Here is a 7,259-nt window from a genome sequence, read left to right on the forward strand (position 1 = left end):
CTCCACCACCCGACAAAAGGCCCCTGGCAGAGGAGGCCTGTGGAGTGATCCCCTTCGCACCGGTGGCCCCGGACCAAGCTCCTCCACCTCATCCTGAGAGGAAGCGGCCTCCGCGTCCCCAGGCCTCTTCGTTTCCTCCCCTCCCCCACTCGCGGCCTGGTCCCGAACTAGCTCCCGGGATTAAGAACGAACTCCGCAGCTCATTACCCCGGCTCCTGAGCCGGCACTGACCAGTGCGCGTCCTGCTCGCAGCGACCCGCACCGCCGCCTTCCTCCTTGGAGTTCTAGGCCTGTGACTGAGGAAAAGCAGTCCGCAGCGAAGCACAATGGCGCCCGCCCCTCTCCCGGATCCGGCGCAGAACCAGCCGCCACCGTTAAGTGCCCCTCCCTGCTCCTCCTCCCCCCACTTCGCGGACTTCCTGGCTTCTCGCGAGAGTGGCGGGGCTGCGGGGACCGAGAGCTGCGGGCGGGCTGGAGGTACCCCACCGCGGGGTGGTGCTCTGACTGCGGGAACCGTTGAAGAGCTGCCCCCGGGGAGTCAGCGAGGCGCCACTGGTAAGCGGCAGCGGCTGGCTGGCTGGCGTACAGGCAGCTGGGCTGGCGAGTGTGCGGGCGTCGGGCGCTGGAGGCCCGGCCCTGGGTGGCTGTCCCCGCCCGGCTAGCGTCTCAGAGCCAGCCCCTTCCCTCCCGGGCGCCGGGTCCCCGCCCACAGGCCAACCTGCAGGGCCCCGTGCTCGAAATAACGCCCAGCTCGTTGGCTTTTTTTTCTTTTTCTGGCGCTTGGTAAGTGGCGCACTGAATGTTGAATTGAATCAAGCACTGCCTTTTCCGACCTACCCTTCCCTGCTTGCTTCCCTGCCCTCCCTGTGTGATCTGACTGCAAGCTCTTTCCCTTAAGAGTTGGAGCCTGTTTGTCCAACCTTGTGATAATTTCCTTGTGGTAAGTAAATCTTGGTGATGGTGATCATGTCTTTTAAAATCTTGATAGTAACCTTTAATAGCGTAGCCATCGATTTTGCAGTAAACAAATTCACCTATTTAGAAAGAGGGAGGAAAATTGTGAGGTGAATGGTCTGGTGAATATTAGATGAAACTTTCAAAGAACTGTAAATGTGGCAAACTAAGATGTAAATGAGTACTTATTTCCAATAAATAAAAGGAAATAGTTTAGGGAAAAGCTACATCTAAATATGTGGAAATATTTAGATGATATGTTGATTTGGAATACTGAATCAAAAGTTCTTTAATGGAAAAGATCAGTTATTGAAACTTGGAAGAATACTGAAAGGCACTTGGTTTTTTTTAATGACCTATTTTGTTAGGGTATTAGAAGCTATCCTTTGGATCCAAATAATTCCAATAAGTGAAACACAGTGTTTCTATGTATTTGTCATTACATCAGAAGGGAATGGAGTATCAATCACTATCCTTATTTTACTGTCCTGGGGACAAACGACTGTACATGTTTCACTATGATAAATTCTAAAATACTATAAATTTTAAAGATTTAAAGTTTAGTATTTTAAGTTGGCATGTAAGTGCCAATCTAACTTTTAGGATATGAAATGAAAATAAGCATCTGGTGTGGGGTAAAGTGAAGAGAGATTACTTTTGAGGAAATTAATTTGCCCTTTAAATAAAAATAATTTTTTTCCAGCCTGTTCGAGTGCCCCTGCATTATTGTGGTTATAGATACACGGATGTATACACCCTGAAGAACCAGACTATATGGGTTCAAATTCCAGCCCTGCCTCTTACTACCTTTGTTATCTCAAGCAATTCCTTAATCTTGCTAAACCTAGGTTTCCTGTAAAACGGGATTAATAACAGTACCCATGCCCTATAGGGTTGTTTAGATGAGATAATGCGTCAGTTCCTGAAACACAGTAAGCATTCCGTAATTGTAAGCTATTACATTCCATGTCTAAACCACCAATAATATTTTCTCTTTCTGTGACTTAATATTACATAGGTCCCTTAGACATCTTCTCAAGATTATGCTAAGAGAAATGACTGCACCCTCTTCCTGAGCTATGGCAGTCAGACCTGGCAGTGGTAACTACTCTACAGAACTCCCAAACCTGGCAAGGATGGTGCAGATTGTGGCAGATTATGGCTTTGTCTCCACCCAGCGCTGATGATATTATGAAGTGAGTATGACACCAATTTCATAGGCTAAACAGAACTTCTGATTTTTTATTAGTGCTAGTAAATAAAGACCACTGATGAATATGTTTTTATTATTTAAGAATGGTTATTGTGTTTCTTTTTAATGTACTCTCTCTGATTTTAGTATTCAGGTAATTATTGTGAGTGATAAATAATTATTGAGATTTTGCTACGGTAAAGACATTTTGCAGCCAGGCGTGATGGCTCACGCCTGTAATCCCAACACTTTGGGAGGCCAAGGTGGGTGGATCATGAGGTCAGGAGATGGAGACCATCCTGGCTAACATGGTGAAACCCTGTCTCTACTAAAAATACAAAAAATTAGCCGGGCGTGGTGACAGGCGCCTATAGTCCCCGCTGCTTGGGAGGCTGAGGTAGGAGAATCGCTCGAACCCAGGAGGCGGAAGTTGCAGTGAGCCGAGATCACACCACTACACTCCAGCCTGAGTGGCAGAGTGAAACTCCATCTCAAAAAAAAAAAAAAAGACATTTTGCTAGGAATTATGGATGTGAATAGGTAAAACATGGTCATGGAAAATGACCATAGTTTCTTAACTAAAAATCATTACAAAGTGATTTGACAGGCAAGTGTTTAAAGTCAGAACTGTTCCAGACAATCTAGACACCATGTTTGCCTTTTATCCACAGAGTTCTCCCACTTGACCTTTCCTTGCTAAACTTTTTATCCTTTATGAGTGACTCTGACGGACCTTTCTGTATCTAAATATCTTTGTTCACCACTTGCCCTCACCACTCATCTTAGTTTTCATTTTTGAACTTGGCTTCTTCTCTAAGTTAGCGTCTTATTGACTATTACTGATTTTTCCCCTTTTATTTTATAAACTTGTCTGTCATTTACCCATGGTCATTCAGCCCTTTACTCAGGTTTTGTTTTTTTTTTTTTTTTTTTTTTTTTGAGATGGAGTCTCGCTCTGCTGCCCAGGCTGGAGTGCTGTGGCCGGATCTCAGCTCACTGCAAGCTCCGCCTCCCAGGTTCACGCCATTCTCCTGCCTCAGCCTCCCGAGTAGCTGGGACTACAGGTGCCCGCCACCTCACCCGGCTGATTTTTTGTATTTTTTAGTAGAGACGGGGTTTCACTGTGTTAGCCAGGATGGTCTCGATCTCCTGACCTCGTGATCCGCCCATCTCGGCCTCCCAAAGTGCTGGGATTACAGGCTTGAGCCACCGCGCCCGGCCTACTCTTAGGTTTTGAGTATTTCTTTCACCTGATAGCTTAGAATGCTCGTTCAGATACTGAATTTCAAAGTTCTTGTTTTCCCCTCTTTTATTCATTCCACAACCTAACTTTCTAAAAAGCTTCTCTTTGGTAAGGGCAGTTGTAGAGATATCCTTTACTTTGCATAAATGGTGGTACATTGAAAAGATGTGGTTACATTTGCCTTTTGCAAGTCATATAATTTTTTATTGATACATAGTATTTTTATATATTTATGGGGTACATGGGATATTTTGTTACATACATAGAATGTGTAATGAGCAAGTCAAGGTATTTAGGATAACCATCATCTAGAGCATTTATGACTTCTATGTTGGTAGTATTTCAAGTTTTCCCTTCTAGCTATTTTGAAATAATACAATATGATGTTGTTAACCGTAGTCACTCTACTATCAAACATTAGAACTTACTCCTTTTATCCAACTTTATATTTGTACCCATTAACCATCTTCTTTTTGTCCCCACCCCCCACCACACACATACCCTTCGCAGCCTCTGGTAACTATCGTTCTACTGTCTACCTGCCTGAGAACAACTTGTTCAGGTGATCCACCTGCCTCGGCCTCCCAGTGTGCTGATTACAGGTGTGAGCCACCGTGCCTGGCCGAGGATCCCTGCTTCTTTTTTTTTCTAATTTTTTTATCCAGCCCAAAATGTCATGAGGACTTATACGGGATATATTACTTAAAGGTCCATTGTTTTAAGTCTTTGATGTAAGGAATTCCTTTCGTAACAAAAATAATAAACTCTTGATTTAGTGCCTTTATACATTTTTATTTTCCCCACATCAAGTTTTATTTAAAGTTGCCACATTTAATACATGAATATCCAAAACATTCTCTTGGTTGATTTCTGCTGGATTAGCATCAAAAACTTTCAATTCTCCAAGCCAATATTTAAAAGAATATAGAGGCCAGATGTAGTGGCTCAAGCCTATAATCCCAGGACTGTGAGAGGCTGAGTCAGGAGGATGCTTGAGACCAGCTTGGGCAACAAAGCAAGGCCCCATCTCTACAAAAACATTTAAAAAATTAGCCTTGTGTGTATTGGTGCATGCCTATAATCCCAGCTACTTGGGAGGCTGAGGCAGGAGGATTGCTTGAACCCAGGAAGGTGAGGCTTGCAGTGAGCGGTGATCATGTCACTGCTTTCAGGCTTGGGTGACAGACTCTGTCTCTAAATAAATGAATAAATAAATAAATAAAAGGATATTAAAACACATAGAGTACTATCTTGAAACCCTCTCTGAGAAACCTTACATCTAAGCTTACAGTCTAGATCTCACTGCTTCTAGAAGGATCATTCCTGCTTTTAGTTGCTCTAGAATATCTGGCCTCACCAGCAATAATCCCCAATTTGTGGAACACTTGGAATTCAAACCTTGCACACTGTCTGAAATATATAGAATGCTTAAGAAAAGCAGATACATTTTATTCATGTTTTTAAGTACATGAGTCCTCATTCCATTTCTCAGGCTGGAGTGCATGGTAGTACCATCATAGTTCACTGCAGCCTCAAACTTCTAGGCTAAAGCTGTCCCCTGCCTCAGCCTCCTGAGTGGCTGTGACTACAGGTGTGCCACCACTGTGTGGGGCTAGTTGTTTTTAAATTTTTTGCTGCTCAGGCTGGTCCTCAACTCCAAGCCTCAAGTGATCCTCCCTCCCCAGCCTCCCAAAGTGCTGGAATTACAGGCATCAGTACCACATCCAGTTAACAGCTATATTTTATTTTATTTATTTATTTATTTTGGAGGCAGAGTCTCACTCTTGTCTCCCAGGCTGGAATGCAGTGGCTCAGTCTCGGCTCACTGCAACCTCTGCCTCCCAGGTTCAAGCAGTTCTCCTGCCTCAGCCTCCCGAGTAACTCAGATTACAGGTGCCTGCCATCATGCCAGGCTAATTTTTCTATTTTTAGTAGAGATGGGGTTTCACCATGTTGGCCAGACTGGTCTCAAACTCCTGACCTAAGGTGATCCTCCCAAAGTGCTTGGCCTCCCAAAGTGCTGGGATTACAGGCATGAGCCACCGCACCCAGCCAACAGCTATACTTTATTATTGTTTTTAATAGAGATGAGGTCTCAGTATGTTGCTCAGGGTGGTCTTGAACTCCTGGCCTCTCATGATCCTCCTGCCTTGGCCTCCCAAAGTGCTGTGATTATAGGTGTGATCCACCATGCCCAGCCTTATTTTTTTATTATTGGTAAAACCAGGAGTTGGAAAACTGTGGTAAACGGGCCAAATGTAGCCCACTACCTGTTATTTTAAATACTTTTATTGGAACACAGGCATGCCCGTTAGATTATGTATTGTCTGTTGTTGCGTATTATATAGTAGGGTTCTCCAGAGAAACAGAACCATAGTATACAATACATTATCTGTCTGTGAAGATGTTTATTTTAAGGAATTAGCTCACGTAATTGTGGAAGCTGACAAGTTTGAAATTTGTAGGGGAGGTTCACAGGCTGGAAACTAAGATCAGAGTTGATGCTGCATTCTTAAGGCAGGATTTCTTTTCTAGGAATCTTCAGTTTTTGCTCTTAAGGCTGATTGGATGAGGTCCATCAACATTATCAAGAGTAATCTCTTTAAAGTCTACAGATTATAGCTATTAACCACTTCTACAAAATACCTTCACAGCAGCCCAGATTAATGCTACTTAAGTAACTGGGTACTCTAGCCTTGCCAAGCTGTCATATAAAATTAACCATCACAGTTTAACTGCTTTCACCCTACAATGACAATAGTTTAGTAGTTGTGACAGAGATGGTATGACTTAGAAATCCTAAAATATTTAGTACAGAAAGTTTTCTGACCTCTGGAGTAGACCATAAAACCAAATTGAACTAACCTCTGTTCCTGTAATAGAGTTCAGCCAAATGTGCACGTGCGCGTGCATGTGCACACACACACACAGACACACACGAACTTCAGAATTATAACAATCAAAGACTATGCTTGGCCTCCATGACCACTTCAGATTACATTTTTTTGAGATTGGAAGCAGAAGGGGATACTGATATAAATTGCTTGAGCATTCCTTCTGCCAAATTAGGCAGCATCCTGTTTTATCTTAAATTTTTTTTCATGTCCACATATGTGTACAATTTTATAAAAAGCTTTGTATGTGATTGTATCATACCTACTATTTTAGTGTAGTCCTTCTCTTTTCCGTTTTTCACCTTTTCCTTGCCTTTTTCTTTTCCTTTTTAATTTGGCTCTTCTGCCTCTATCTACTACTGCACAAACATCCTTTGCAGCTCATGTTGACAAACTACTATATATCTTCCCACCTTATTTTCTGCATGGTCACACAATCATAAAAGAGTGTGTGTGTGTGTGTGTGTGTGTCTTATATATGTTTACAGAAATACTGGTATTGATGGAGTTTTTTTTTACCATTTATAAAATGAAATCAAATTTAAGCATGCATCTTCATCTGTTTTTTCATTCTATAGTACCTTTTCTCTAAATCCCTATTGATATTTAGTTGTTTAGCCTTTGCTTTTGATTTGTAATAGATATTATCACTATGATGCTTTCACAGTGTTTTTTTTCATTTCTATTGATTTTACATGTATTTTTTGCCATAGATAGGTTTATATGGTAAAATGTGTCAATGATTTCTTTAATAAGTTCTAGGTTTCCAGTTTGGCTTAAAAAATCTTACTTATCCCTTGATATTATCATGCAGCATCCTACATTTTCCAGATCGTGCTTAATTATTCTCAATTGATCTCTTACATCTTAAAAAATATCATTTTTGGCCGGGCGCGGTGGCTCAAGCCTGTAATCCCAGCACTTTGGGAGGCCGAGACGGGCGGATCACGAGGTCAGGAGATCGAGACCATCCTGG

The 7,259-nt window shown here is 42.5% G+C and overlaps 2 protein-coding genes across 4 annotated transcripts in view; one reads left to right on the forward strand and one right to left on the reverse strand.

The window, feature by feature from the left end:
- MARCH7 (membrane-associated ring finger (C3HC4) 7, E3 ubiquitin protein ligase) overlaps positions 1-412 on the reverse strand; it is a 56,563-nt gene extending 56,151 nt beyond the window's left edge. For 2 of the 3 annotated variants that reach the window (XM_011947127.1, XM_011947125.1), the window contains exon 1: positions 263-412. The gene's annotated coding sequence lies outside the window, so the exon portion shown is untranslated. Of the gene's footprint in view, positions 1-207 lie in introns of all 3 variants that reach the window. The other variant, XM_011947124.1, reaches the window with a different exon arrangement.
- Positions 413-438: 26 nt separating this feature from the next.
- The window catches only part of BAZ2B (bromodomain adjacent to zinc finger domain, 2B), a 426,507-nt gene continuing 419,686 nt past the window's right edge, over positions 439-7,259 (forward strand). The window contains exons 1-2 of the mRNA XM_011947122.1: positions 439-555; positions 1,973-2,150. The gene's annotated coding sequence lies outside the window, so the exon portion shown is untranslated. The remainder of the gene's footprint in view (positions 556-1,972; positions 2,151-7,259) is intronic.

The sequence above is a fragment of the Colobus angolensis genome, unplaced genomic scaffold, assembly GCF_000951035.1.
Source record: "Colobus angolensis palliatus isolate OR3802 unplaced genomic scaffold, Cang.pa_1.0 Scaffold259, whole genome shotgun sequence".
Taxonomy (NCBI): domain Eukaryota; kingdom Metazoa; phylum Chordata; class Mammalia; order Primates; family Cercopithecidae; genus Colobus; species Colobus angolensis.